The following is an 18909-nucleotide window of genomic DNA, read 5'->3' as shown; positions in this document are numbered from 1 at the left end:
CCCAAACCTTGGGCAAATTATTAGGTACCATGTTGTCCTTTGTACAGTCGGTTTGGGAACATTTATTAATTGTCTAGCTTTTTATTTTATCATACAGATCTTCTGAGAGAGAAAAAGGGGGCGGGGGGGGCTAGGATTCATCTTTACAGTCCTAAAGAAAGATTATAATCGTGCTGGCTCAGACTCCCTTACCTCAGAGCTTGACTTTGAAACGTTTTACCAAAATATTGGTTAGCATGTTGAGACGGTCTCCAGGAATCCAGACTGCCCTTGGTGTTGTCTGTCTTGGAAACGGATAGATGACTGGCTCTCACCTTTGCAGGCAAGAGTCGTGGTGTATTATTTTCAAACTTTTATTAGTTTATGATTGTGGTGAATAGCTTATTCTTTATTGGTTTATAGTATTGTAGAAAACCTGATCCTCTTGTAAAATATAATTGCTTTTGGCATTAAAGGTTTAACCTCCCATTAAATGTCGGGACAATAGACTTCTACTTCACTCCCTCCGTATGCACTGCTTTGGGAGTGTGGCGGGGAAGGGGTGCCACACGTCTGCACACATGTTTCAATGGCAGTTTTGGATGAGTGCAATTTTAGATGAGTGCAGCATTTTGTGGGCACATGCACATGGCATAAAGCTATGATATTGTCAATATGATGCTGATCTGTTGGTGTTGGATGTTAAGAACAACCATTGATAGACTAGGCCAGAATGGCTGGGTTGAAAAGGCCACGGTTACTACGTCCAAAAGAAATCTAGGAGTGCAGGGGCTTAAGAGACTGCTTCCATTCTGACTGGTAAGATTTTACTTTGTCTTCTAATGCACATGTGTGTGGTCTACCCATTCTTGTGATGCTCCTTGTATGGCATCTGAATGAAGGGTTCTTTTCTTCGACCCCATACCACCCCTCCTTGGCACTTGGTAAGCCCCCCAGACCCCTACACCCACCTTTCAGGGAATTTTGCTATTGGGTTCTGGGTTTGTCTCCTTTTCCCTTTGCCCTGTCTGGCTAGACACATCATGGGTTTAGCATAGTTATGTGGGTTGGCCATTAGGCATGCTGGGTGAAATCTGTGCTTTATTCCTTTCAGACAAACCCTTCCCCTGCATTTCTTGGATGTCTGTGGGAATGATGAAAGATTTCCTCTGCTATAATAATGTCAAAAATAATTTAAAATCCCAGAAAATGGGGGTGAGGGAGGGAGAAACCTCAATATTCAAGGCTGGAATGAGGTGAAATGTCCAGAAAAGCCATTTCGATGAATTGGCTTGCAATGGAATTGCTGTACTGAGTTGGACACTGGGTGAGGTGGTTTGACGTGAGATGTAATAACATTTTTCCCACATAACCTTGCAGTTTTCTATTTTTGTTGGTTCTTCTGGTGCATAACTAGATTTCAGATGCCAATCCTCTTGCTTTCTTCTCCTTTACAGTCATCAGAAATGCAATTGATTGTGTCGGCGAACTTGAAGGGAAATAAAGGAAGGAAATACTTGATCAAACAGGGTGCCATTCCATGGCAGACCTACGATGGTGAATGATTAACAATGTTTTTTTCTGTATTTTTGTGCCTTGTGAAAAACCTGAAGGTATTTCCCCACCCATTCTTCCATTCAGGTGGCCTGGGATGGGCCATCTCTTTTGGATCCCGACCCAGGAGGCGGGCAAGGATCGCCTGAGTGGAGGGTCACTAGGGGTTGGGGAGAAGGACGCCCAAGGGCGACGCATTGGAATTTCCCCCAGTCCCAAATCTACCCCAACCTACTCTCCCTCCGCCTTTATGGGGGTATTTCCAATCTCACCCAGACCCATTTTCAACAAATGCTGTGATGAGGAAGAGGCAATTAAGATTAGTAAAGATTACCCATAGGAATAACATGGGGTTGGGGGGATGAGAAGAAGGGAAACCTACCCTTATACTATAAAGGTGTGTTCTGACACAAATGGAGGAGCGAGTAGGAGAGCGAGTAAAAGAGTGAGTTGGGAGGAGAGCCGAGACGCCAGAGCTGCCCAGCACTGGAGGCCAGAGACCAGGACGTTGAGAGACTGCAGTTCGCCGAAGCGTCGCAAGGAAGCTTTGTCTCCAGGAGCCAAGAAGGGTCTGTGTATGGGAGCAGCGAGGCGTGCTGGTCCCCCTGCAGAACCTGTGAATGCAGATGCTTGTTCCCCCTGTTTCAGTGAGTCGGCCCCCGGAGAGTCCGGGTCGCAGGCGGCGTGACCCTGACCTCGGCTTCACAACGGCTCTTCGGTCCGAAGTGCAGAAGTGAGCCCGGTGACTCTGAAAGCATTGCAGAGCCGGTTTGTGACAAGCGCAATACAAATTAACATTAGAAACGTGTAAGAAAGATGATCGCGTTTGTGTGAGTGTTCGATTGACGTTAAAAGGGAACACTTCAACCAAGGAAATGATACATGTAACAGTGTAAGCGGGAAACTGGGGAAACGCGCATGTGTGAAATAATAAATGGAATAAAGTTGGACAATGTAGTGATCCTAGTAAAAAGGGCAAGAGGCACGAGAGGAATTACTGTAAAAAGGGTGCGAATGACCAGGAAAGAAAAACTAGTGCAGTGTCGCATGAAACAGTGGGAGAAGCATGCAAGAGGCACAAATAAGTGAAGGAATAAAGGACCGTGCAGGAAGCACCTGAAGATAAAGTCCAAAGGAAAGTAAAAGTAAGAACAGAGGGCCAAAGGGTTGATGTGGTTGCGCTGAGGAAAAGCAAAGTACCTGGCGTTTTTGCAAGCCTCTGATTCTACCCCATTAGGGGATGGTGTGTAAGAAAGACTATAAGGAAAAGGTACATCACGAACAGCTGAATTGATGTTTGGAACTCGAGGGGCCCACGCCCTGTGAAACCAAAAGGAACTGTGATCTATTTTGTTGTGAGTCAAAATCTGCAAGAGGCCTCAGCTTGCGGAAGGGAACTCTGAGGTGCCTATTGAGGAAAGTAACTCGGGCACTGAAGGTATTTGAAATATGTAAGGGTCCTGTGGAGAAGGTCTGACTAACAGCCCTGTTGAGTGAACCATTCTTTGGGACATTGACCAATTTGCACCTGGTGAGAAGACCACTTGAACCCAACTCTGGTTTAGGCATTTTTGTTGAACCACTATTTTTCCTTTTGCAGAAAAGTTCCTAACAGATTTTTGGGAAGCGTGAGGGCAAGCATAGGTTTAGACACAGACCAACTTTTATTTTGGCCTATTGGACAACAGCAGCCATTAGAAACGTCAGTTAAGGGAACCATCCTTTTAGAGTTGGGGCCAGTCAGGCATTCTACCAACCCCAGAACCTTTAGTGAATAAAGGTTTTAAAACCAATGCTTTTGAGTCTGTGTCTCTCTTGATAACATGCCTCTGTCACAGCTACAGACCACAACTTAAATACTAGCAATAATGGGTAAAGAGACAGTCAAAACTGCTTAGCCTCACTAGGTGTCATGATCACCAGAAGGTCCATTGATTTGAAGAGCAAGCTGTACTGGCCTAGTAAAACCCTTCTGTCAAAGTGGGGCAATGGGGGAACATATGAAGTCCAATGCTGAAAAACTGCAGCATCTCCATGGTGACAATGGTTATTGCTCCGCGGGAGCACAGGACTGAGAAGTTTAATGCAACCTTTCTACACAGCCCCACACTACTAATATACCAGCAGTAATCCCAGTCATAAAGGTGGAACGGACACATCCTAACGGGTATACCACCTTATTCTAAGTATGGGGCGAGGGTAAGCTGGGTTACATCTAAGCTAGCTCACACCGCTTCCTAAAATCATAGTGGTACCAAAATAAAAGCCGGTCCAAACGAGATGCTATAGAAATGATAATGTAAATTCTCTAAACAAAAACATAGCCTACCCCTGTAAGTAAAACACAGAGAATGCAGACTTTGGAATAAAAGGGATACTGTGGTATGAAGATGATGGTGCACAGGCAATAATTGCAGCAGCTATATCAAGTTTACTGAATTCTTTTAAAAGGATTGAGTGGGTTCTTACTAGTAACTAGGGATGTTTAGGCAGACTAGAGGGACAAGACTGCTTCAAATACCCTTCAATGCTTGTCCTTGGGGCTCAGCAGTATTGAGCCAAGCTTCTAGGCACTTTCAATGGGTCAAATCTGCATTGACTTTTTGAATCTGCTGTTTCCAATGGATTGCAGTCGACAAGACATTAGTCTGCTTGAGACGGGCCAGCAATGCAGTGATCATATCAAATCTGGTGTTACGGGGACCTTCCCAGGCAAAAGCTAAGTCCTTTGTTCTGTACTTCCCAGCCAGGAAGGGTTCTGGCGAGCACTTGCGAGTTGTCCTCTCCTCCAATGAGCAGCAGGTTCCTCGGTACTAGTGGTATCGGCTTGCAGTTAATCTTTCAGTATCCCATTCTGGCAAGAGTTCTATTCTTAAAGGGCTGCTCTTCCCAGAAGGCCATTCAGCGGAAGGGACTCCCTGTCCTCTATGGAAATAAAACCACAGGCTTCACCAGAGAAAATGAACCCGCAACGCTGGTCCAATTTCGATTCCAGCCTCCCTGTATCTCTATTTTGGCAGCAGAAATCGGAGGACCTTCAACCAAGACTGCATTATGCTATTCCCATGAAAAGAAGGCAGAGCTCCTGAGCTCTCCCGCGGCTTTGGCACATCCTTGGGGATCGGGAGGGGGTATGAAGGACTGGGGGATCGAACCTGAAAGGTAGATTGGCCAGAACCATCTGGTTATGAGGGGAGCCTATGGTAGAGTAGATTTCCCAAAAAGTGAGCACATTTTCCAATTGTATTTTTCTTTGGTACACTTTAAAAAAAAAAAAAAAAGTTCAGACTTGCCAAACGGCCATCGTAGTCTTGTAACAACCATCTTGCCTTTTTGTGCAAAACATTTAAAGTAATGCACACGTCTTTGGCTGGCTCAGCAGTGGTCAGGCTTTTAAGCCTTCCAAGTTGCCAAGGAGGAGTCATGAGCCTGTGCATGCTCAATCGATTCACACGAAAACTGGGAACCATATCCCTTCTATTTATTTCCCTTGGCACGAACAGCCAGCGTCTATAGAAGGGAAGGCTGAGGGAAACTGTGGGTACTTTTAAATGAGGGTGGCTTTTGAACCATAGCTACTCTGGGAGCAAACCGCTACATTAGGATTTCTGGATGTTGAGGTTTGCTAGGAACCTTCTGGCAATGATGATTGTAGTGGTCTGTGAGGTAGGACTCCATTTAGTCTGCGGTTGGGCTCTTCATGAAGTTTATCTGCATAATCCATCTTTGGCTATCCTTCTCAATCTGAGCTGCCGTTACCTTGTGAGTTAATAAAGGGATGCATGAAGATCTTTGGAACAAACGGTGTAGTCTGATTACCGTTTCAGGTCTAATTTGGCCATTTTAGCCTTTTTCATCAACGAGTGCAGCTCCTCTGTTATTTATTGGGTGTTTTGGAGAGTCCAACTGCTATCTTATGGCGGCTTCAAAGCGCTTGACGTTGGACATTAATGTTAAACAACATAACGAAACAAGAGGCACGAACACAGCCCAAGGGTGCAGCAGAAAATAATTGCATCACTATCAGGAAGTCGGCAAACCTAACAATTTAAAAGATTAAGGAAACAAAGATTTTACATTTTTTACTAGAAATCGGTAGGAATTGTGGAATGTCAACTGTGAATGCTCGGTTGCCATAATATGACCTAACGTTCGACAATATGAAAATGAGAAACTCCCTTTAAAACAGAGCGAGAAATTCAAACTTGGTTACACAATTGCAGTTGGGGGGATGAATTAAAAAAGGAAAACCGCAAAGTGCGGAGCATGGTTAGATTTAGGTGCAGTTAAGGGGGAACTAACAGTCCAAATAGGTGCTTCTGCGGGCGGAGGGACGCCCACGTAAAAGGAAGGTGTACGTCAAATGGTTAAATTCAAGGTTGCAAATTATAAGTATTTGATATATGCAGATCTCATAATGTTTGCATTTCTTTTAGTTACTAATTTGATGTTCTAGTACTATGTTTAAGAAAACTCTCGATTTTGTTTTTTTCAGAACTTTGCCTTTTATTTTTTAATCACATACCATTCTGGCAGGCCATTACCACACGCTAGTTTACTTGGTCGAAAATATAATGGTGTTAGGATTTATTGTTCCCTCTCTTCAGAACAGCCGGTTTTTTTCCCCCCTGGAAATTGGCTTTCAGAAGAAGGGATTGTTCGTGCTTTAATACAGAAGTTCAACTTTGTGGTAGACTTGGGGATTGATGTTGATAAAGACCTTGCGTTTACCTGTTATTTCTTTAAAGATGGAGAAATATTAGTTTCAGAGCACTAACCTGCACTTGTGCCATTTTTTTTTTTTCTTTCCTGTTCTGTTCCAGTTTTACCTGTACTCGAGCCTGTGGGAGAAACCAAGCTTGCATATCAGTTTAGGCAAGTAGCAAAATGGAAACTGCTTTATTTGTCTTGTAAGATACAAGACCAGGTGCAACTTCACAGCACTTTAACTGAGCACAACCTGACGTTCCCTCCAGACCTCTTTTTATAGGGCACTTGTCAGGTGACCAATGCAAAACCAACTGGAATCTCACAAAACCTTTGAAATGGGCCTACACCGGGGGAAGAAGGCCTCCTGCCTCATGAAATCTCCTACAAACCTGTCCATAACGGTCTGTAGTCGACCCAGGTTCCTCTGTAGGTACCAACTGAAGGTGTTTACCCACCCCGCCCCACCTCTCATGACACATCCTTATCCTCAAGCACTTGTGCTTTCTGTTTTTTTACTAGTTTCTGGATGTTTTCAAAAGTTCTTGCCATGATAAAGTGTCTGCCTGCTATTTTTGAGTTGGTCTGCACTTGTCAAATAGCACAATATAAACCTAAACGCTCACTGTCCAAGCCAAATACCTAGAATGCACACAATAGAAATTGAGTCCGCTTGAATAAGCCTTTTAGTAGAGCGAAATGGCAATCTCACAATGTCGTGAAGTCTCATTAAAATGGACAAGAAACGAGACCTAAGCAAACCATATGCCCACATGAACGAAATGAAGATGTTATTTAGTGTAGGGACTGTTGTGTTATGGAGTTGCTGCCCCACAAAGGTTTGTTGGTGAATGTGCAGTTTACAAACCCTTATAACCTATTAGTAGATTTCCATCAACCTATCCTTTTTCATCCACTTGTTTACAAGCATGGAACTAGTAATGCCCAAGAGGGTACAACTTGCTCTGAAACACTTACAGCAGTGGCACTATTCAATGTAAAAGCACAATTAAATCTGTATGAAGTTTCAGATAAACTTGTAATAGCATAAAATGGCAAATTCCAACAGCCCTCAAAATATGCACATGCTTAATATTTCATGCATATATATTGACCCTGTCTCTGAGGTGCTCTCTTGAGGAAGAAGCACTGCAAGCTCCGTAGTTAATCCAGTCTTTGTGCAATCAACTAGCTTTTCTTTCACCAAGAAGATAAGAATAATTCAGTCTGATTGATTGAACTCTGTTAACACTGATCGGTTATGCACATTAATCTCGTCTCCCAAAAAATGTTCAGCTACACCAGCCCTTTGCTAACACGTTTTGAGAAGCTTACTGTACAACAGCTGCTATAACTAATGGCTAGACGGTATTGTACTAGGTCCTTCAGACCTGCCTAATCCTGGTCCGGTCAGAATTTCAGAGATCTTCCCTTGTTGGTTGCCCCAAAATTGATTTCGTCATTAATGCTTCTTTTAATGTTTTTTTCTGGCTTAATCCTATACTTGAGCTGATGGTACTCGCCTCTCCACTTGACGGAAAAAAAACTGTCCAAATGAGTCCTACTTTCCATAATCCCATGTCAGACTAAGATAATGGATAGACTGTATCGTCCCTGTTCAATTTAAGACCTTTTGTGGTGAATTTCTCCTTTCCGGTTGATCTTTAGGCCTGCTTCCTTCCTGGTTGGAGCACAGTCTGTGGTAGTGTATGTCTTGAATGACCCAAGATTTATTGTAAATGGTGGCAGAGCTCTTAGATCTTTTAGCACCTTCAAGCATCCAACTTTGCTGGGATGTTTTATTTTGACTGGACATCGGGTGAGAGTGAAGAATTGATTGGCATATATCCATTTATTTCTATACACTCTAGTTTATGCTGTGACAATTCGCCCATTTTTTAATGGATCTGGTGCCTGTTAATTGCCTAATGGATCTTCATTCAGTCCCATGCTTTTCATGCTTTATAGGAGGACATTCATTCTTTTGACCAACCCTTGTACGTGCATGCTGATGACTGTCATCTAGCCAACAAACGAACAATCTGACTGTCTGGGATCAGCATCTGGACTCTTCGGCACATGCATGCATAGTGGGGGTGGGGGGGGCGGCTTCTGGATGAACTTGAATCGCTTCAAATTCAATGCCATCAAAACTGGCGTACTATGTGGCAATCCGAATCCAGTCTTCTGCTGATTAACAACTGCATATCTAGCACATCCAGTTCCGGGATACTGGCCTTTGCTGCCTGTCAACCAGCCCCTGTATGCAACCTAGGAATGACTGTGGACTTTCTCTGAATCAGCAGGTCAGTCACGTCTCCTGCTCCTGTTTTTTCTGTCTGCAAACTGTGTGCCAATTTCTACTCGTTCTTCCACAAGATGCAACTGGTAAATGCATTTATTTCCAGCCGACTTGATTTCTGCAGTTAATCGATTTAGGACTTTTAGCAACAAATCTGCATAAGTCGGATGTATGAACAGTGGGATGCAGGGAACCCATAACCCATATCCCGGGTCGAACAATGTAACGCTTCACAAATTTCAACATGCAGCAGGGAATCCAGTATAGGATAACACATACAAACTCGGGGAGGACGGTTATTGATAAGGGGGTGCCTCATTCTGGGTCATATCAGTGGGTGCCGATAAGAGTTCAGATGAGGGTGTTCACATATACAGAAGCTGCACATTCTGGGGCATCAAGCGCATATATGCCACCTCCATATTTTGACAGTATGCTACATCAGATAACGCAACCTTAATTTTAGGGGCTGGGGTCTTCCACTAAGGCATTACAACCCTTTGTCGAGCCAGCAGGAGCCCTACCAATCGACAAGCAAACCCTGGTATGGGATAAGTAAATCCTAGCAGTGCCACCACTGGGTCCATTGGAATTAGTTATTTTATAATATGAAGGACCCCCACCAGAATGCAAATATTGAGTATCAAGCCCACCCCAGATTAACAAAGTCTGCATGTGGTCTTTTACAACTTGACATTCATGAGACATACTGGTAATATTTTTGCAGTTTGGCTAAGCTGTAATACAGCTGATGGATGAAGTTGAAATGTATCAGTTTATACTCGTCATTGAGTGAGACTTTTAGTCTGGCCAATGATGTACAACAAATCCTCCTGCGACATGTTTACGCCAAGACATCCCTCCCACTTATTTCGCAAGGATATGACCTAATCTGGGCATCTCGTATGAGCCTTTCTGATATATTCAAGACCATACGTTTCCCCCTAGGTCTGAATAGTGTCCTGCAACAGCGTAAATGTGGGTGGCTGTGACGTTAATGTTGGAAATACCGCAGAGTTCATATGATTCTGAAATTCATAAAGATATCCAATGAGGAAGTGTCCCCTCTAGGTTTGAAGGACTCTAAGGTTAAGAAGACCCCCTCTGGAAAAAGTGTCCAAACATGATTAATCTCGGTCTAAAGCGAACTTGTATATATGACCTCTCATGTGTTGTTCTTATCCCCCTACGTAGTTGACTAGCAACAAAGGGGAGTATAGGATACCAACTCGTAGCTTAGCCGTAAATCCGCCTCCAAGCTTCAATCGTGCATGCATCTATGTTTATCTCATTCCGCAGCAGATCTGGACATGCTATTGCTCCCTCTAGTTACACGTGTGGTCTGCCAGTCCTCTCTAGGTAACACAATGTCGGCTAATTTGCCCTCAATGCTAAATAGTATTTCTCATTGACTGGAAGTGCAAGGCCTCCTTTGGTTTAAGGCAACGCCAACTCATCCCATTTTATTCTTGCTTGTTGCCCCTTCCCAACAATATTCCCCTGATAGGGGGCAGGGAAGCATTCAAGCAGAACTAGAGGATTGTTTAGAAATGGGTATACAAATCTAGGGGTGGGGGAAGAAGAGGCTACATCTTTATCAAGGCAATCCTTCTAATCTGGGATATTGGCAGACCCCCTCCACCTTTTGAACTTGTATCTTATGCTTGTCTATTGATCTGCCATAATTCTCCCTAAATAGCAGACCATGGTCTCTCGTGATTTCTATCTCTGGGTATTTAATGTTGTCCGTCCCTTTACCATCTAAATCCCAAGTCCTCTTTGAATGTAGGAGTGCCATCTGTTATAGGGAAAATCAGACTTCCTATGATTGATGCATAACCCAGAGTGCTCCCCAAACCTGTTAACTTGTTGCATTATAGGGGTGATATTTAACTGCTGGTCTTTGATAAATAACATTTTGTCTGCATAGAGCGATCTGAGCAGTTTGTAGGTGTACGCTCTATATGCTTCTGTCACAACAAGGCCACTGAGCCAGGGTGTTCCACCGCGTCTCATTTATTTATATCCTCGCTGTCTGGGAGTTTATAGAACCACAATCCTGGAGCCAAATCTATTTCCCAGCCCTAATTGATTCATGACTGCAAATAAAAATGGCCTTTCTATTGTATCTAATGCCTTTTCAGCATTTGGGAGAACTGCAATAGCCCGGAACCTCCTGTTCTATCGATTTTTCAGTAATCTGAAAAACCTCCCTGGAATAAAGGATGATTGATCGGCCAGTGCGAGCGTTGGAATACAAGGCAGAAATCTATTCACCATCAGCTTGCCGTACAATTTAATGTTTGACTGTTCTCTGACGGTAGCACGCACAACAAGCCTTCACCTTTTATAGTTTGTGGTTTAAAGTAATCTTAGCTTCATTCACGCCTAATAGAGGGTTCTGTATTCAATAGTTTCTAGGAATACTTTTTTAAATTCAACAGTTATTCTGTCTGGTTCGGGTGCTTTTTTTTCTCATCCCTGAATTTCTGTAATTCTCCAGCATTGGATCTTTCATGGATTCATATGCTTAGAATATTCCCCGTCGTCAGGCTGGGAATCCCCGGTACATTATATAGACCCTTTCCCGTAGGAAAACTTTTTTGACGCTTATGCGTCCTATCCACCTCGTTTTGTATCATGCGTGCCCGCGCCGTCAGGACGCCATGATATAAATACAGGACCCGCCCCCGCGCTCCCTCAGATTTCAACCTACTTTCAAAGTAGTGGGATCCTCGTGGTTACTGCTAATCGAAATTAGGTTGTATTTTCGCTTCGGCGACGTTACATTCTGGAAAAAATATGTCCGGAAAAGCTTTATTTCGTCCTTGTGCGACATGTGGACTCAAAAAAGTCTATGAAGGTGATGCCCACATGGATTGTATCTACTGTCTCCACCCGCACCACACGGCGAATACATGCGAGATATGCCAGGGTTTCTCCCAAAAAACCCTTAAAGACCGGAAAAGAAGGTTGGTCGACTGGCTTAACGACGGAGCGGGTGCCTATCCGGCATCAGAAGTTGGCTCCACGGCGTGCAAACTCCTTTGGCCCAAGGGGTGTAAAGGGGTGTGCCGCGTACGGCATGTCACGCGTCGAGCCTCCCTCCCCCACCGCCACACCAGCCGAAAGTGACGGGGTACTTCGGATGACCAAAAGTCAAAAAAGCGGACTCTGGTCTTGCTACATGGAATACACCCTGCGACAGGGGCGTACAAGCGCATCGCACTAAGCACACAACCCCTATGCCAATTTCGACGCCTTCGTCGAAAAAGGCGAAAGCGTCTACGGGTCTGCCGAAAACTTTGCCTGTTCCCTCGCATCGTTCAGATCCAAAGCCTTCCCTGCATCTTCAGCAGCGTATTGCGACTGGGCAATCAAAACAAACCAAGGGCGCTACTCATAAATCTACACGCGTTGAAGTTCGGGAGCCCGACGCTTCAATGATTTCCAAGGCCTCAGTAGGCCCGAAAACTACGACTGGGCCTCTACCTGGAAAACCAACCACTAGGCCTCCTGGTGCCACGGACAGTATTTCTACTGCCGACAAATCGGAGCCTTTGTCTCACGACGATTCAGTGACTATCCAAAGTAGCATCGGAAGAATCGCAGCGACGGTGGGCCTTATTCTGGTTCCGCCTGAAGTGATGGGCCAAGCCACGGAAGATTTCGGCGGATTTGGTCCCCGATTCCGATGACACTTGCGTAGATAGCCAAGAGCCTCTCTCCGACACCCTGAGAGGTTCCTTACGACGCCACAGTGCGGAGAACGTCGTTTCTCCTCGCGTAGGCTAGTTTGAGTCCTCTAAATGGACTACAGATAAGTTCGAGGGTTATATGGATCGGCTGGAGCAGAGTATGGGTTCTTCTGATCATCCTCACCCGAAAAGGGCTCAGGTAGACCCTAACCCCCAAATTCAAGAAGTCCAGTCTCTTGTTTTCCAACAAGAAGACGTGGTCCATATGGACACATATAGAGACCTATATAATGAAGAAGCTTCTTTTCTCGAAAAAATATGAGGAAGATTAACAGGATATGACAGACAACTGGGAGGAAACCCAGCAGGAAGGTCCAGAACCTTGGACACAGCAAGATCAGGACACTGATATTTTGTGCCTAGACTCTCCTCCGTCCACCCCAGCTCGCCAGGCCTCCCCTGTGGATGACCAAATGGCTTTCAACTCCATGTTGAAAAAAGTAGCTGAATACTTCAAAATTGGCACTGAAGAGACGGTAGCTGAGCAGGATTTTGTGGAGGACATTATTAAGGAAAAACCTCCGGCGAGTCAATCCATCCCCCTCCGTAACTCTGTTAAGTGACGGGTAGCTCCCTCATTGGTCACACCTGCTCAGACACGGGCTGTGAACCCGAGAGTCGAAAATATTTTTCGGCATTCTCCCTCCGACCCTCTGTATATAAAAGGGCATGCCATCCCAGACTCACTGGTAGTGACTACCACTCGAAAAAGGGCAGGGGTACCCCTTGCCACGGGAGAATCACCACCGGACAAGGAGTCTAAAAGGTTGTATGCCCTGGGCAAACGTGTCGCATCAGCAGCTGCATCGCTAATAATACTACGCTATTAGCAAGCTATGCAGATGCCCAATGGAACTTGCTCCAAGAAGGCCTTCAGAAGGTTCCTGAACCCGCCAAGACAAAGCTTCTCGCCATTGTTGCGGAGGGAAGACTTGTTAACCAGAATGTGGTGAAGAACACCCTGGATGCTGCAGAAAAAGCAGGCAGGTCTCTTGCACAAGAGACTCTTCTGAAAAGACACGCATGGCTGCGTACATCGGGGTTTAGACCTGAGACTCAGGCCTCCCTCGTTAATAAACCCATTGAGGTGACTAACCTCTTTGGGAAAGCAGTGGATGAAGCGTTGGAGACAGCCAAAAAGGAGCATGAGACTATAAGGTCTCTGCACCAAATTACACAGAAACCCTCATCCCAGAGGGGTAATAACTGTCGGCGTTCCTTTCGAGGACAAGCCCGTGCTGGTCAAAACTACAGCACGGGTAACTTCCACACAAATGAAACCTCTGGAAGCCCCACTTACTACCCCTCAAGGGGTCAAACGCGGCAAAGGTAGAGGCAGAGGCCCCAATCCCAGAGGAGCCACAGCCTCTGGTCAGAAATGACCACCAAGTCCAAGTCCCCTCCCATGTCTCCCCGGACAGGGGGGGGGGCGATTAACAACTTTCCTCAAGGCATGGGAGGGGATAACTTCCGATCAGTGGGTCTTAAAGACGGTCGCCCACGGTTATTGCGTGGAATTCGCCTGATCGCCACAGTTCAGATCACGGCGCCTTTCACCGGACCATCTGGACATCCTGATCCAAGAGGTGGAAGCACTGCTGGGAAAGGACGCCATAGAAGCCGTCCCTATTCTTCAGGTAAACGAGGGTATTTATTCAGTGTACTTCCTTCTACCCAAAAAGGATCTCACCATGCATCCTGTTTTAGATCTGCGCCCAGCAAACAAGTTTATAAAACCCCAGAAGTTTTGCATGGTAACACTGCAGGAGGTGATACCATTGGTGAAACCCGGGGGACTTCATGACAACATTGGACATGAAAATGCATACTTTCATATTTCAATGTTGCCAGCGCACAGAAAATACCTAGGGTTCATGATACAGGACAAACCCTACCAATTCAAAGTAGTCCCCTTCGGCATCGCCTCGGCGCCAAGGGTGTTTACCAAAGTCCTGGCAGTGGCAGCAGCACACCTGCACAGACTATCAATCCCAGTTTATCCTTACCTCAACGACTGGCTCATTACGGGGGACTCGTTCGACGCTTGTTTTTCGAACACCCAAAAAACAGTAGATCTACTTCATTCTGGGTTTTTCAATCGACGAAAAGAAATCCAGCTGAGTCCCAAGCCAAGTAAAACAATTTCTGGGAGCGCTAATTCGGACGGAAGACTGTCTTGTCTTTCCCTCCAGCGAGAGGGTTCAGAACATGCTCTCTCGGATTCCTCAATATGTAGCCAGTCGGGAGGTGACGGTTCACAAAGCCATGCGTTTGCTAGGGATGATGGTGTCATGTATATACTTGGTTCCCCACGCGCGGCTGCGCATGCGTCCCATGCAAGAGTGGCCCAGTGGTGTCAGGCCAGCGGACAATGGGAAGATCTGGTAGTTGTCTCGCTAGCCCTCGTTCTCTCTACAGTGGTGGTCAAGAGAGAACCTCTTGAAGGGGAAGACCTTCACCACCCCTGCAGTGGAAGCCACTCTCACGACAGATGCATCTCTCACGGGGTGGGGAGGGCTCACCTGCTTCAGCAGACAGCACACGGAGTGTGGTCCCCTCCAGTGGCGTCTAACCATATAAACTTTCTGGAGCTATTAGCAGTGTTCAAAGCATTGAAAGCCTTTCAGGTGCAACTGCAAAGGAAGACAGTGCTGATCCTAACCGACAGCACTACAGCAATGTATTACCAGAACAAACAGGGAGGCACTCCCTCTCCAGGGCTATACAAGCTGTCCCAAAACATCAATAACCCAGTCTTCTGGAGATGATCGCAAAGGACAGGGCAGAGGTGGAGTGCGGTCAATGTTAAACTGCTAATAACGATTTGATTTAAGCATAGAAGATAACGTACGCTTGTACCTGAATATTCGCCTTAACGGCGTAAATCCTTTTGAGTAACATTAATCTGGATATAGGGATTATTTTCCCCTTGGAGTGCATTTGGGCTTGCTGTGTAGCAATACACAGCCCTGGTTCTGCTCGATTTTCTCTGTCCCAAGTGGCCTTGTGACGTCAGCCCGCTTGCACCTGAAATATCTGTTATATTGCTCCCTAATCCTTGTTAATACACATCCCCCCCCCCGTAATTCTTTTGTTTTATAAATTGTAATGGATTATTCAAACCGACCTGTGCACCCCTATACCTCACTTTTCTTCCTCATTACAACTCACCCGGTATGGAAACAACGGTGGCGATAAACCCGGTGCCACCGTTGTAACCATACCGGGTGATCACGACTCCTGCAGGCGGAGGTATCAATCCCGCCAGGTCTGACCAGGCGGGTTTAACACCGCCCGCCTGCAGGCGGACGTGGAAACACCGGCACCATCATGAGATGGTGCCGGTGTTTCCATGGTCCCCATTCCCATTGAGTCCTATCGGACTCAATGGGAATTTGGATTTACACCATTCCACCTCCGGAATTCCCGGGTCACCTTCCATAATACACAGGAAGGTATGAATGAAGCTAGTAACATGAGTGGCCGATTTGTAGACAGAGGCAATAAGAAAAAGATGTAGTAATGGCTTATAATCGTATTTACAAAAGAGGCGGGGGGGACGTGTCAAAAGTCAAAGTGCCCCAAAATGGAGACAAGGAACCCATTGGATTCATTAGCAAATTCAGTAACCAAGCGAATGAAATAAGACTGATCTTACAAAAGCATTGGTCCATTTTATGTGCTGACTCGGATATAAGGGAAAATATTGGTGCAAGACCTTTTGATGACCTTTGGTAAAGTAATCTCTAAAAGATTTAATATCTCCTAGTATGGTAGATGGGTCTAAACATCCTGAGAATTGGCTCCATGATTGTAACCAGACAATGGGTTTTAGTAAATGTAATAATTGCAAAATGTGCAAATATGCAGAAAAAAAGAGGCATGATCAAATATGGAGATAAACTCAATAAAATCTGGAAAATTAAACAGAAAATTACTGTAGCAAAATTTGTAGTCTATGTAATAGTATGCCCATGTAATTTAATGTATATTGGGTTAACCATTTGCCATTTGAAATTGCGCATTTTGCAACATTATAGAGCTATTTTAAACTTATCCCTTGGCTACACATTTTATGGAAAAACACTCGAGTGACGCCACGAGAATTGGGTTCTTTGCACTAGCCCATGTTCCTCCACACTAGAGAAGTGGTAATAGAGAAGGGACATTGAGGAAACTGGAATCAAGACTTATTATTACATTCAGTACGAAAAAACCTAATGGACATCATTCTGGTGAATACACCTGTTGGGAGACTAATATCTGAGATCACATTAGTTAGTACCCCTTAGTAGCCAGTAGTCCTCATCTCAGTGTTATTTGGGTCTGGAATTTAATTTGGAATGTGGCATTACTTGAGATGGAACGTGCTGCTTACATTCATGCACTTTGGCACTTAGACACTCTTCTATTATGATTCCATGGACCTGCTATTTTGCATATGCATTTAGCAATATGTTACATGAGGATATTCCATTACTATATATGTTATGGATATGCTAGATTGTCTAATGCTTAGATTTGAGATGCAATGTGCTGCTGATATTGAGGCACTTTAGCACCTGGACATTATGGCTATAATTCTATGGATTTGCAATCTGCACATGCATCTGACAATTATGTTGTACATAGACATTTATTGTTACATATTTTATATATATGCCAATAGATATGATGCCAAGATAGGAGATAACACTGGCTGCTGATATCCATGCATTTTGGCACTTGGACACTTTTGAGCGAAGACACTATAGATTTGCAATTTGTACATGTGTTTGTTAATAAATATGTTCCATATGGACATCATATTGCTACATATTTTAAAGGTTGCAAGTATGGATCTCTTTAGGTGACACCTACCCGTGCATTATGGAAATTTATAGTGAATGCTGGTGAAATGGTAAACACTGATTGTTGGCCCACTTGGGCGGCATTTTGAAAGTCGGAGCAGCTATTTTGGGAGATTCGTAAATGTTGCCTGCAAGCCCACTTGGGCGAAACTGAAACGGAGATTGCGATCTTTAAAACGTCAACACGCTTGGCCTGGATGGGGAGATTAATAGTTGCCAGAAATTTGTGTTCATGCTCCAGTATTTACGAGCTTTGAGCAAGTGCATTCCAAAAGACACGCCCATTTGGGCTTAATATTACCGCAAATGTACGCATGCATTACTAGAAAAGGAAAGGGAGGTTTGTTTGCTGCTCCTAGCTTGATGGTGACGAGAGGTAAAGACTGCCAGAGCCGCTGCCATGCAGGATGCACTGCATCGGTTTTTTAAATTGAAAATGAAGGTTTTATCTTGTGGGCTAATAAAATATAAATTGTGATACATTAACAGAAAAAGAATCACAAATTTGTCACATCAATCAAGAAATAAAAGATGAATAGAGTGATAATGAGCTGACTTGGACTAAAATGACTAGTACAATGGGGGTGGCTTGGTTTAACCGCATTTAAAGGGGAATATGAATAGGTCACATGACCGGAGTCATTTTGTCTGTTTCCGGTTTGATGAATTTAAAAACAACCCGATAGCTTTAGGCTGCAAAACTAGCCTGACGAAGTCCCATTGAAGGGATGGAACGCGTGGCAGATGAACAGCGGCTTTGAATCTGTATCACCAGTTCTGTAAATCCATGCTTACTCTATTGTTTTATGACTGTTTTATAAATAATTACGTTTTAGCACTTAAAGGGATCGAGTGCTTGTGGTTTTTTGGCTGGATTTAGAAGTTTGTGTTAAACATCTTGTCACACTCTTCTTCCAATTCAGCATTGTTTGAATACATTAACTGTATATAATTTGACTCTTGCACTGTTAATGTGTGTTGCCACTGTGGACATCTGAACATTTTCCCAAAAACGTAACGCCTTCTCTTTCTTTGATGCTAGAGAAGGATTACGCTTTGTATGAACTTTATTTCCAGACTTCTTCTAAGGGATGTTTAAGTTGGCGGTGTTCTAAAAGGCTATTCATAGTCTTAAGGTACAGCGACTGTTCCACACACCATAATGTACCTACACTGTGTTCCTGTGCAGGATCTTTTCCATAATTCATTTCACAGATGTGAATTGAGCAGGCTTGCAAGGAGGGACTAATAAAAGCCTGAATCTGCAGTATATGAATGTTACAAAGTGCAAAAAAGTAAATTATTTTTGTATTTCAGTTGTGAAGTTAACACGTAGCTTCAAAATTTAAAAGCATCAAATGCCCAATTTTGTGTAGTCATTTGTTCTTCTTTGATGGAGGACTTCATTTTGCGACTGATACAATTTTCTTTTTTCACTACCATCGACCTAAAGCTAATAAAATACATTGTGATCGACAAGCTCTCTACTTTCGGTTGGTTTTCTAATGTATTAGGCACTGCTAATCGGATTGGTCTAAGAAAATATTTGTTAATCCACACAATAGTCTCACCCTAGATCAGACGTCCTTCGAATCCCTGCACAGTTGCTTCTCATCGCTGCATATAGGCCATCCCTGCCAGATATGCAGCTTAATCTTTTGCTCCAGTGGCTCAAGGTTTTCCTATATTGTATTTCTTTTGTGTCGAGAGGAGGTTCCCCCATCTGAATCAAATGGTGATGGGTTAATTTCTTTTTCAA

The 18909-nt window shown here is 44.3% G+C and overlaps 1 protein-coding gene across 4 annotated transcripts in view; it reads left to right on the top strand.

The window, feature by feature from the left end:
- The window catches only part of AFTPH (aftiphilin), an 826627-nt gene that overhangs the window by 108850 nt on the left and 698868 nt on the right, over positions 1 to 18909 (top strand). The window lies entirely within an intron of this gene.

Source organism: Ambystoma mexicanum, chromosome 4q (genome assembly GCF_040938575.1).
Source record: "Ambystoma mexicanum isolate Mex_15411 chromosome 4q, UKY_AmexF1_1, whole genome shotgun sequence".
NCBI lineage: Eukaryota > Metazoa > Chordata > Amphibia > Caudata > Ambystomatidae > Ambystoma > Ambystoma mexicanum.
Note: the sequence above shows the minus strand (reverse complement) of the source record. Positions and strands in the feature narration are given on the sequence as shown.